The sequence below is a fragment of the Palaemon carinicauda genome, chromosome 38 (genome assembly GCF_036898095.1).
Source record: "Palaemon carinicauda isolate YSFRI2023 chromosome 38, ASM3689809v2, whole genome shotgun sequence".
NCBI lineage: Eukaryota > Metazoa > Arthropoda > Malacostraca > Decapoda > Palaemonidae > Palaemon > Palaemon carinicauda.
The window spans coordinates 12,569,280-12,582,716 of NC_090762.1; the positions used below are offsets into that span (position 1 = coordinate 12,569,280).

A 13,437-nucleotide genomic window follows, 5' to 3' on the forward strand; every position below is an offset into this window, starting at 1 on the left:
TTTAATGAGACCACACAACAATTTTCATCAAATTTGCTATGTATTATATTATAAATACCTTGCCTCTATGGCAGGGGCGGCCAGACTTCTGTACTCCAAGATCTACTACACAGACAAACTTTTACAATTTACCATACTACTTAATCACATACAGTACTGTACTAGGTGGGTAAAATTTAAAAAAGAACCATAGTGTGATAAAACAAGAGTACAATTATCACAATATACAGTGTCATGCATCAACCTTGCAATAAAATTGGTGAAAGAGTTCTTTCATAATTAGATTAACAAAAATTTTGGAAAAATCAATTAAATTTTTTATTAATTTAAATAAAACTGAATAATTATATAAATACTGTATATATATATATATATATATATATATATATATATATATATATATATATATATATATATATATATATATATATATATATATATATATATATATATATATATATAAAACTAAATTAAATTCAGTAAAGCAGAATAGCATGTCATTGCTGCTAGAAGACAAATGACACTGGCCAAGTCTTTGCCTTCAATAGATCAAGAAGTAAGGTGCACTTATGGCATTATCCCTCCTACTTGGGCAATATTAGGGGTAACCCAAGTAAGTTCCTCACTAGCAAACTCACACCCTTGCGGCTATTTACTGCGGCTTTGGGAGATTACTTCAAGTACAGTATTAAAAATCTGGAAATAATTTGTTTTCCCTAACCATACAAACCTGAAGCTCTTTACTATGGAGATACATTTCAGTGACAGCTGAAATTAACCGTAAAACCTTTAGTGAAGTGATACTCCTCTCCGCCAGATAACTGGGGGTAGACCCACCACCACGCTCATACAAGCAGTAGCCAACACAAGCCACTTTGCAATTGCAAGCAGGACTCTCTGGGGGTAGGTTATGGCAGGCCAGTATGTGTGAAGACCTTCACGTTTGTACGATTAGGAAAAATACAAATTATATCTAAGTTTGTCATTTGTTCTGGTACCAAATACAAACCTTTCAGCTCTTTACTATGGAGAGACACTTAGGTGGGTGGACGTCCAAGACCAACAGGCTGGCGCCTGACCTGGGATGTGACTCCTGTCCTTTGTATGAGCTGTGGAAGAGTACGGCCTATCACCTGGCTAACTCCCAATGGGAATTAACAGCCTGAGCAATTGTGCGAAAGAGTGACAATTAAGCATTGTGACTCACCAAGGTTAAGACTTCCCTTGCCTATGCTTTTCTCAAATGGCTGTTCACCGATTCCCACCTCACTGGGAGAACAGGCACGTCATAATGTTCTTTTGAATGCCAGTCAGCCAAGGCTTTATGCTAACTTATGCTTTGCGATCTCACTTATAGTTGACAAAGAACTGTAATACCTATTATAAAAAATCAAGTATTTGTGATAAAAAAATCTTGCAACCCAATGATTTCAAATAACCCATGCTTCTTTGCACTGGCCTTGTTTTGTGCCAGACTGTAGGCTATATCCATTTACTGTGGTAAAAAAATATTGTAGCTATATCTGAAATAAACTAGATTTTGATTAGTGGTGTTTCACTTAACTGTATCCAATAATAATACATGTAATATTTACATTCGAGTATCATATTTGTAAATAAAAACATAGCGAGTTATAATTTTTTCCATTGTTTACATTCATGTTTTCCAAATCAACAGCATCCTACCAAAGCATATTTCATATTTCCAAAAAGAATCAATTACAGTATTAATAAGATTTTTATTCTAGTTTATAAAATAAGCTGTATTTCTGTTTAAATATAAAAATAAAACAATGTGAGTTTTAACACAATGGTTACATAATTTATATTGGCAACCACCATCTGCCAACTCTTGGCAAAAATGTAAAGCATCCTCGTTGACTGAAACTAATGTTTTTGGTGACGGAAGTATTGCAATATTGTACTGTAAAGATAAAATTATTGCTTCTATCTACTTTACTTAGATACGCAACTACAGTATATTATTATATTGAGCATATTATACAGTATGCTACTTTTTTTGTTTGATTGTTATTGTGGTTGTAAGCATCTATGTAATGATTATAACATTACAAGTGATACTTTTATCATCATCTTCTAATTTTCTAACCCACTGAAGAAGAAGATAGGATAAATATTTCTGGGTTACTGTAGATGTCAGATGCCTCACAGTACTGCAATAGTGATGACACCGAAGCATCAGGAATTGCGTCATATCAAAAGATTGCTGCGTAGAAATTCATAAATGGTTAGTAATCGTTGTATAAAATATGTACACATTTCATCTTAGATTGTATACATATTGTACAGTAGAGAATTACACTAATATTGTTCATTGTAAATGTAGGCTTCGAGTGCGTCGAGTCAAAAATAGAGAACACTTACAGTACAGTTTATATAGTGATAGTATATTACAAGTAAAATACACTACAGTATCAGCAAATCTCATTACAGTTTTACTAGATAGGAACAACTATACTGTGACAGAAACCAAGTAAAATGTTATTTTGATAATAAAATAAATTTTTGAATATACTTACCCGGTGATTATAATAGCTGCAACTCTGTTGCTCGACAGAAAACTCTACGGAAAAAATCCGCCAGAGATCGCTACACAGGTAGGGGGTGTACTTCAACAGCGCCATCTGTCGTCCAGATACCCAGTACTCATTGTAAACAAAGAACTCAATTTTCTCCTCGGTCCACTGCGTCTCTATTGGGGAGGAAGGGAGGGTCCTTTAATTTATAATCACCGGGTAAGTATATTCAAAAAATTATTTTATTATCAAAATAACATTTCTGGGCTCCGACCTGTGCCGCGCAGTGAAATACTCCTTTATAGCACTTGTTGTTATTAAGTCCAACATGTTTTTTTCTCGTGTTTATCCTTGGATTTATCATTATTTTATAATCGATGGCCGATTCCCATGATACCCCATCGAAGTTAAGTACTTTATCCATGTATGTTAGCGAGATTGGGCAGTGTCACCTCTGTTTTTATTAATGGAGAAGTGTTTATATATGAACGGCGTCCCCGTTCTTACCGTTCATGGTTCGGCTCTGCCCTTTTTCTCGTTAGTTCGTCAGTCATTAATATTTGTTCGAACTTTTAGGAGTTTTTTCCTTACATTTATATAGTACACCGTCTTTATGCTTTCATCTAGCATTAATTTTATGTTATCCTATGATATCAGTGTTAGCGTTTCATCAAGGAGTAGGTTATGTTGGTATGCCTGCATTCGTGCATGTTGGTGGATTGCGTCACCTTTGAGATTGTTTCGCTAGTTCTAGGAAGACGACCATCTCACTTATTATTATTAAACATTTTAGTTTTATTTCGTACGCTCCACCTAGTTTTACATTTGGTTCGAGTGGGACTCGCGTATTTTGTTGTTTTTACTGTTCGATCTACCGCTTCAGTAACTAGGTTGGTACCCCTGCTTTCCATCTGCTGATGGCGTCATGCTCCTCCCTTACCACTCGCACGAGTCCCTCTCTCGCCATATTATTTCTGAATGCCTAACCTTACTTACGTGATTTCGCTTTTAATTCATTAATTATTTTTATGTATTTGTGCATTGATATTATATTTATTGCTTTACTCCGTTATGATCATATTTTTGGGATTTTCATGTCATGTTGAGGGGATCTCCAGTTGGTAGCTCTGTCTACCACTACGCACTGGTGATTCCCCGGTACCATACCCTCCCCCCCCCCACAGGTTGGGGAGGCTATTCCATCCCCCCCTCCTCCAGTGTACACCCTTCCTCTCACTCGATGGTTGTTGGTTATGACATACGGGTCAAGTATGCTTGTTCCTCAGTCTTCCCTCAACGTTCCGACATATTGAGGACTGAGTGTACTCACGGGGTGTGACTTAGTCTCATTCATTCATACCGGGCTGTTTCGTCTCCTCCCCTCCCGTCGCCCCGATTGGCCATCGGTCGGGGGAGGGGGAGGGCCGGGACCACCGGGGACTATCACACGTGATTAGTCGGTATGACTGCACCTTGGTGTAACTTTTGCTTTTAGCTATGGTTGTAAGAATGAGCACTTAAATTAGGAGTGTCCCCACCTACGGTACCTCCTGCTATTATCGCCCGCATAGGTCTTATTAATATCCTATATCATTATATTATATTCTACATGAATCATTACCTTCGTCCCGGTACCTCTGGTTGGGTAGTGGGGGTTCCATTGGCTCCCCCGCGGTACCCTCCCGTCATCAGACATCGGAGCCTCCGAGCTCTTAAATACAAGATCTGTTGACACTGACACAGTTTTGATTAATATCCTCCCTCCGGGAGCCCTATTCAATTACAGACATTAGTTTTAGATCATAACCGGAGTTTTCTATTTATGTATTTTAAGGATGTATCTTAGGTTACTTTAAGTTTACTTTAAGTTACTTTTAAGTTTACTTTAAGTTACTTTAAGTTTACTTTACCAACCCTGTTCCCCGGCCCCGGAACTAGTTTTGATTATATTTATTCATCACTGTTTTTTGCATCCTTTTTCATCCCTTTTTATTTTATACCTCCCTGGTAATGACGGGATGGTATATTCCTCGCTATGACAATATTATTTCATTGATAATCTTAACTTATTACGGAATTGTTTCAACAATGTCTGTTAATTTTTATAATTTTCCCCGGTTACTATACCGGTTCGAAACTTTGTTTATAGCCTTTTGTCCCGATTTCATATCGGTCTATTTTAAGAATCCGGAACACCCGGATCTTTTTAGGTTATTAACCTATTATGGGATACTCACGTATCTGTATTTTATTCTATACTTCCCAAGTAGCGACGGGATAGTGTATTTCAAGCTATGACAATATTATTTCATTGATAACCTTAACTTATTACGGGATTGTTTTAACAATGTCAGTTTATTTATAAGTTATTCCCCGGTTACTAAACCGGTCCTAGAGTTGTTCATAGCCTTTTGTCCCGGTTTCATATCGGTCTACTTTAAGAACCCGGAACACCCGGATCCTTTTAGGTTACTAACCTATTATGGGACACTCACGTATCTTTATTTTATTCTATACTTTCCAAGTAGCAACGGGATAGTATATTTCTCGCTATGACAATATTTTTTCATTGATAACCTTAACTTATTATGAAATTGTTTTAACAAAGTCAGTTAATTTATGATAAGTTTTTCCCCGGTTACTGTACCGGTCTGAACTTTGTTCATAGTCTTTTGTCCCGATTTCATATTGGTCTAATTCAAGAATTCGGATCATCCGGATCTCTTTAGGTTACTGACCTGCTATGGGATACTTATGTATCTTTATGATATTCTATACTTTCCCAGTACCGACGGGATAGTATATTTCGCGCTATGACAATTTTATTTCATTGATAATCTTCACCTTTTATGGAATTATTTTGACAATGTCAGTTAATTTATGAAAATTTTCTCCCCGGTTATTATACCGGTCCGAAATTTTGTTCATAGCCTTTTGTCCCGGTTTCATACCGGTCTATTTTAAGAATTCGGAACACCCGGATCTTTTTGGGTTACTACCCTACTATGGGACACTGTAGGTGCCCCTGTCGTTACTATCTATAATTATAACTTCGGATATATTATTTTGGGATTTTCATTTTATTTCCTTTGTGATTGATCGATTTAAACATTTATTCTCGATCTATTTATTTTACATTCCCAACGGAGTTACCTTGTTCATTAGTAACGATATTCCCTCTTTCGGAGCTCGCAGTCTTCCATGACTTCTACCTTGGCGACTCTTTAGATCTGGGTTGGCGGGTTTGCCTGGAGTGTCAGGGCAAAGAGATCCTGTGTCTCTTCCTTTTAGGGTTTTCAAGGAAGCACGTGGCTGATGTCGGGCCACGTCCCGTTGTCCCTAAACTTAAAGCTACCTGCCAGCCCTAGCAAAGACTCACAGGTCTTCCAAATCACCAAACCAGTTAAGACTTCTCTTGGGCCGAGAGCGAAGCCCGGCCTGAAACCTACGACCCCGGAGGCTCCCTTCGATCCGGCAGCCCTTTCAAGATTGATGCATGGCCTCTCGTGGCATGGTTAGTTTCAACCTGACCTTTCATTAGAAGAGGCCAGCGACCGATCCCAGGGATGAGGTAGAAATTTATTTCTATTTGAACACGATGTTGTGCTGATATTTATCCATATATATACATATATATATAATTTACGGACCTCTGTAGCTCACTGGCTCAAACCTCGTGTCACATACCGAGTCACCACGATTATAGGATGGAAGATTCCTGGTGCCTCTGTGAACTTGACAATTGAATGGAATTATTGCCCATTAGGGGGAAGTGAGTGCTAAACCAGATAGCCTCATACAGGGTCTCATTTGTTATGGGCTACCTCAACAGCACAATATATCATCCCGGATGCCTCTAGGCTCCCGGAATTCGTCGACAGCAATCCGTGGAAGGGGGCCTTGCGCTCTCCCTTCAAAGATGGTATGTTAACCATCGAATGGTTTGGCACCCGGACTGTAGAAGATTTTGAATTCTACCCGCCGGGTCTACAGTTCCCTCTCTCTAGTTTCGCATGCCTTACCGAGGAGACACTCGTAAGGTTTGACAAGGTCCCCAAAGAAACCAAAATGTACCCAAAGGGGCAGGCTCAGTCCACCTGGGTCCGGCCCTTAAACGAGTGGGAGTGTGTTAACACTACGTTAACACCTCACAAGAGCCCGTACACGATGTTTCTAGTGGAGGAGTGAACCCCTACTCCGTGTGTCACTAAGATATCGGACCTTGCTCGGCAGGCAATAAACGAGGACAAGCCGTTACCGCAGCTGAAGGAAACGCATCCGACCTCCCTCCTGTCCCTGGGGGATCACGATTGCTGGGCTAACGCCCCGGCGACCTTCACATTGGGTAAATTAAGCGCTGACTGTGCTCCCATTCAGTTCAGTGAGTGGCTACCCAGGCTTCCGGACTCTCTGATATGCCTCGAGCTCGAAGCCTGTATGCGCCTGAGTGGACCTATCAACTCGGCTACAATGGCAGAAAAGACCTCTTTAATGTATGAAGAAGAACCACCTTTTAAGGTCTTGACAAAGTCATTACTTCAAACCTTACTGTCTGATTCCTACGACTTCTTTGCGGCCAGACGTCGTTGCTGTAGGCATGTCTTGTCTGAGGCCACTATCAGACATGAGCCTAACAAGCTCATTAAAACCCCAGTCTGGAGCTGCTAGGGTCAATCAGAGCCTCAAGGTTCGATGGGCTTAGTCCCCAAGCACAAGTTCGAACCGGCCAGCAACCAATCTCGAGGTAGAAAGATTCTGAGATCTTTCCATTCCTTCCAAACCGGCAGTCCCAACAGGTGGTTCAAACCATCCCGGTGGCACAAGGGAGTCAACCTTTCACTTCGAAGGGTCAACCCCAACAGCAATACGTGCTGGTTCCTCAGTCCCAAGTAGCAACTACCTCCTATGCTACTTCCCCAGCCCTTAGGCCCACCTTTGAAACTCAGGGTGCTTTCCAGGGTTACCAGCGCCCCAGAGGCGCTAGCTCGAGAGGAACTTTTCGCAACAGCTACTCTCGAGGCCGGGGAGGTAAATCCGCAGCAAATCATTGGGGGTTCTCAGGTAGGGGTAGGACTTTCCATCTTCCGGAACCGTTGAACGTTCAACATTTGGGCTTTCAGTATAATTTCCAAAGGTCTGGGGTGGAGTTGGATAGAATGGCCCCCTCCACCAACCAGTTTTCATCAACATCCAACGGAAGAGCTAGTCTTATATGAAATCGATTTATTGCAAAAGGAAGCAATAAAGAAAGTAAATCGTTTGTAATTTCAGGATCACTTGTTCAGCGGGCCAAAGAAAGACTCAGAATAGCGAAGAGTAATCCTAGACCTGTCGCTTCTGAATTCTTACATTTAATGCGACAAGTTTCACATGCTGACCATCTCTCAGGTGCGGACCTTGCTTCTCTGTGGGGCCGTCACCTCCCCTATGGATCTTGCAGACGTTTGCTATCATGTTCCGAAAGCAAGGCATTTTCGTCCGTTTCTAGGCTTCAACTAGGAAAACTGCCTCACAGCAACTACAGAGTGATAATCTCTTACAACAGTTTTGGTTCCAAATCAACTTCGAGAAATCTCGTTTAGTCCCGAGGACAAGTTTCAATGGTTAGGATTCAATGGGTTCTATGCTCCCACACTCTGTCTCCCAACAGCCAAGAGGAACGGTATAGCAAAACACTATAAGTTTTCTCAAAGACAAATTGTCTTCCAGAAGAAATCAAGAGAGAATCCTGGGTGCCCTCCAGTTTGCCTCAGTAACAGATATACTACTGAAGGCCAGACTGAAAGATATAAGCCGAGTATGGTGCTCCAGGAAAACGAGTAATATCGAGACAATGGGCTCGACTCCAACCAATTCTGAAGAAAAGACTTCAACCATGGACAAAGGTCAAAATCTGGCAAATCAGTTTCCTTACAATATCCACCCCCAAGCTCGTCATTTACACAGACGCCTCCCTAACAGGCGGGGGGGGGGGGGGGGGGGGGATACTCTCAGTACACGAAAGTCCTGGGACTATGGTCGACAATATTCCGCCAACTTCATATCAATGTTTTAGAAGCCATGGCGGTATTTTTGACCTTAAGCAACCGGCTCCAGCCAAAAACCAACATATCAGGTTTCTTCTAGATAGATAGTGGCGGACGCACTTTCGAGGACAACTCCGCTGGAGTCGGAGTGGTCACTAGACCCAATGTCCTTCAGTTGGATTCTTTCTCAGGTTCCGGATCTCCAGATAGATCTGTTTGCAACAAAGTCCAACTACAACTAGAGTGCTACGTAGCTCCCAGCCCGGATCCTCGGGCTTACGCCACAGGCGCACTATCATTAGTCTGGAACACTCAGGAGAGAATTTACCTATTCCCACCAATAAATCTGTCGATGAAAGTGTTAGACAAGCTCAGGACTTTCAAAGGCCAAGTTGCTCTAGTAGTCCCCTTCTGGCCCAAGCACAACGGGTTTCCCCTTCTGGTGGAACTGGTTCTCCACCTCGACAGATCCCCAATCCAATACAAACACAAGCAGTACAACTCGCTGTGTGTTAGCTTCCTCAAATTCAGAATGCCCTACCTTTCTGGACTTTATGTAATTTGCAGCTCAAGAGGTGCAGATATTGATCCTCAAATACGTTATTTTTAGAATCAGATAAGAGGGGATCCACCCTTCGACAGTATGATTCGGCTGTTATGAAACTTGCCAGTTTTTAAGGGACTCAAAGGTTGAGACAATGACTATGAATCTGACAGTAACCTTCTTCAGAATTTTATTTGAATCAGACTTCGAGACTTGTACTATTACCACAAATTAAGTCACCCTTGAAGGTTTTACAATTGGCTTTAATATTGCCCTTACAGATTCATACTTCTCATCCATCCCGAGAACCTGCGCCAGATTGAAACCATCAACTCACCATAGCTCAGTTTCCTGGTTTCTGAATGAAGTAATTAAGTTGGCTTCAGACACTCTTAACGAGACTTGCCATTATATTCCATTGGTTAGGAAATCCTTGTTCTTAATGAACCTGACTTCTGGCGCCAGAATATCAGAACTTTCAACCTTGTCTAGAGATCCAGGTCATATTGAATTTTCTCTCGTCAGGGGAAGTACTCCTTTCCCCTGACAAAAGATTTTTAGCGAAAATGAGGACCCCCAGGACAGACGGTTCCCCTGGAAGATTGTCCCACTTCCGCAGGACCCATCTTTATGTCCAGTAAACACTCTGGAAGCCTACTTAAACATATCTCCCGTTCAGTCCTCGGGGCCCTTACCCATTAGAGAAGGTGAAGAACCATCATCCTGAAAGGACTCAGACAGAAGATTCTGCATTTCATTAACGGGCTACCTAGAATCATTCCCACATCACTCCCTTACGTCCATGATATATGAGCTGTAGCTACCTCAGTTAATTACTATGAACTTCACTGGACTTACTAAATATACAGGCCGGAAGTCTCCAACAGTATTTAAACGCCACTGCTTAAAACCTCTGGAAGCCTTATATTTGCTACAGTGGCAGCAGGGAATGTGATTCCTCCTGAACATAGTGAACCTTAATCAACTATGTCTTGCTATCCTCTTACCTGTTATTTTGGATTTTGTTACTTCCTCAGGTATTGTTCCAAGTTTTGGGACCATTTCTCTGGTACTATTTCACTGCGCGGCACAGGTCGGAGCCCAGAAAAGGGATTTTGACGAAGGAAAAATCTATTTCTGGGCGAGAGACCTGTGCCGCCCAGTGAACCCTCCCTTGACTTCCCTCCCAACATGGGCCCCAAACCTTGGGTGCTATGAGGAGTGACGTCACTGGCGTGGGTTGGGTTAGTGGTAGTAGTGTTGAACGGCACCTCGCTGTGGCGGGGATTTTGAAGAGGAGATATCTAAATAGTGCGAGACCTCTGGTTGTGAATTATCACGCCCCAGTATTTTATACCGACACCTTATATAGGTGAGCGAGCTGGGTTCAACCTGGCATTCCTATGCTTTTTTTCTCTGGTAATATATAGCAGTTATATTCCTTAGAAATAAGTGCTCTAGGAGTATTTCACAATCCCTTTTTTCAATATTTAACTTAGCCGGTGATTATAATAGCTGATTCACACCCAGGGGGGTGGGTAGAGACCAGCAATATGTTTACATTATTATGAGCTAAGGATTTTTTATTTCATTTTAGAAGTTATCAAAATAACAAAAACAAAATAAATAGGTACCTGGTAAGGAAGTCGACTTGAACAATTACTCTGCCTTTTTAAGTACGTCTTCCTTACGGAGCCTCGCGATCCTCTTAGGATGCTGAGCGACCCCTAGGATCTGAAGTATGAAGGGTTGCAACCCATACCAAAGGACCTCATCAAAACCTCTAATCTAGGCGCTTCTCAAGAAAAGAATTTGACCACCCGCCAAATCAACCAGGATGCGAAAGGCTTCTTAGCCTTCCGGACAACCCAAAAACAACAATAAAAAACATTTCAAGAGAAAGATTAAAAAGGTTATGGAATTAGGGGATTGTAGTGGTTGAACCCTCACCCACTACTGCACTCGCTGCTACGAATGGTCCCAGAGTGTAGCAGTCCTCGTAAAGAGACTGGACATCCTTAAGATAAAAAGACGCGAACACTGACTTGCTTCTCCAATAGGTTGCGTCCATTATACTTCGCAGAGATCTATTTTGTTTAAACGCCACTGAAGTTGCGACAGCTTTAACTTCACGTGTCCTTACCTTCAGCAAAGCTTGGTCTTCCTCACTCAGATGTGAATGAGCTTCTCGTATTAACAGTCTGATAAAATAGGATAAAGCATTCTTTGACATAGGCAAAGATGGTTTATTTACTGAACACCATAAAGCTTCTGACTGTCCTCGTAAAGGTTTTGTTCGTCTTAAATAGAACTTAAGAGCTCTCACAGGGCATAAGACTCTTTCTAGTTCATTTCCAACCATATTCGATAGGCTTGGAATATCGAACGATTTCGGCCAAGGACGAGAAGGTAGCTCGTTTTTGGCTAGAAAACCAAGTTGTAGAGAACATGTAGCCGTTTCAGATGAAAATCCGATGTTCCTGCTGAAGGCGTGAATCTCACCGACTCTTTTAGCTGTGGCTAAGCAAACCAGGAAAAGTCTTTTTAAGGTGAGATCTTTAAAGGAGGCTGATTGTAGCGGCTCGAACCTTTCTGACACGAGGAATCTTAGTACCACGTCTAAATTCCAACCAGGTGTAGCCAAACGACGCTCCTTCGTGGTCTCAAAAGACTTAAGGAGGTCCTGTAGATCTTTATTGTTGGAAAGATCTAAGCCTCTGTGACGGAAGACTGATGCCAACATGCTTCTGTAACCCTTGATAGTGGGAGCTGAAAGAGATCGTTCTTTCCTCAGGTATAAAAGGAAGTCAGCTATTTGAGTTACAGAGGTACTGGTCGAGGATACAGATACTGACTTGCACCAGTTTCGGAAGACTTCCCACTTCGATTGGTAGACTCTAAGGGTGGATGTCCTCCTTGCTCTAGCAATCGCCCTGGCTGCCTCCTTCGAAAAGCCTCTAGCTCTCGAGAGTCTTTCGATAGTCTGAAGGCAGTCAGACGAAGAGCGTGGAGGCCTTGGTGTACCTTCTTTACGTGTGGCTGACGTAGAAGGTCCACCCTTAGAGGAAGAGTTCTGGGAACGTCCACTAGCCATCGAAGTACCTCGGTGAACCATTCTCTCGTGGGCCAGAGGGGAGCAACTAACGTCAACCTTGTCCCTTCGTGAGAGGCGAACTTCTGCAGTACCTTGTTGACAATCTTGAACGGGGGGAATGCATATAGGTCTAGATGTGACCAATCTAGGAGAAAGGCATCTATATGAACTGCTGCTGGGTCCGGGATTGGTGAGCAATATATTGGGAGCCTCTTGGTCATCGAGGTTGCGAAGAGATCTATGGTTGGCTGGCCCCATGTGGCCCAAAGTCTCTTGCACACATCCTTGTGTAGGGTCCATTCTGTTGGAATGATTTGTCCCTTCCGACTGAGGCAATCTGCCATGACATTCAAGTTGCCTTGGATGAACCTCGTTACTAGCGAAATGTTTAGACCTTTTGACCAGGTGAGGAGGTCCCTTGCGATCTCGTACAACGTCATAGAGTGGGTCGCTCCTTGCTTGGAGATGTACGCCAAAGCCGTGGTGTTGTCCGAGTTCACCTCCACCACTTTGCCTTGAAGGAGAGACGAAGCTTTTCAAGGCCAGATGAACTGCCAGTAGCTCCTTGCAGTTGATATGCATTGTCCTTTGACTCGAGTTCCAAGTTCCCGAGCATTCCCAACCGTCTAATGTCGCGCCCCAGCCTGTGTCCGATGCGTCCGAGAAGAGAACGTGGTTGGTAGTCTGAACAGCCAGGGGCAGACCCTCTCTGAGGTTGATACTGTCCTTCCACCAAGTCAGGCAAGACTTCATCTTCTCGGAAATGGGGATCGAGACTGCTTCTAGCGTCTTGTCCTTTTTCCAGTAAACAGCTAGGTGATATTGAAGAGGACGGAGGTGTAGTCTTCCTAACGATACGAACTGTTCTAGGGATGATAGTGTCCCTATCAGACTCATCCACTGCCTGACTGAACATCGTTCCTTCTTCAGCATGTTTTGGATGCATAACTGGGCTTGGCTTGTTCTGGGGGCCGACGGAAAAGCCCGAAAAGCTAGACTGTGAATCTCCATCCCTAAATACACAATAGTTTGGGATGGGACCACTTGAGACTTTTCCAAATTGACAAGGAGACCCAATTCCTTGGTCAGATCTAGAGTCCACTTTAGATCCTTCAGACAGCGACGACTGGAAGAAGCTCTTAGAAGCCAGTCGTCCAAATAGAGGGAGGCTCGGATGTCCGCTAAATGAAGGAATTTGGCTACATTCCTCATCAGCCTCGTAAACACAAGAGGAGC

The 13,437-nt window shown here is 42.5% G+C and overlaps 1 long non-coding RNA gene across 1 annotated transcript in view; it reads right to left on the minus strand.

Moving 5' to 3' along the window:
- Positions 1-13,437, minus strand: part of LOC137630096 (uncharacterized) — an 83,503-nt gene that overhangs the window by 29,605 nt on the left and 40,461 nt on the right. The gene's annotated exons all lie outside the window — the stretch shown is intronic.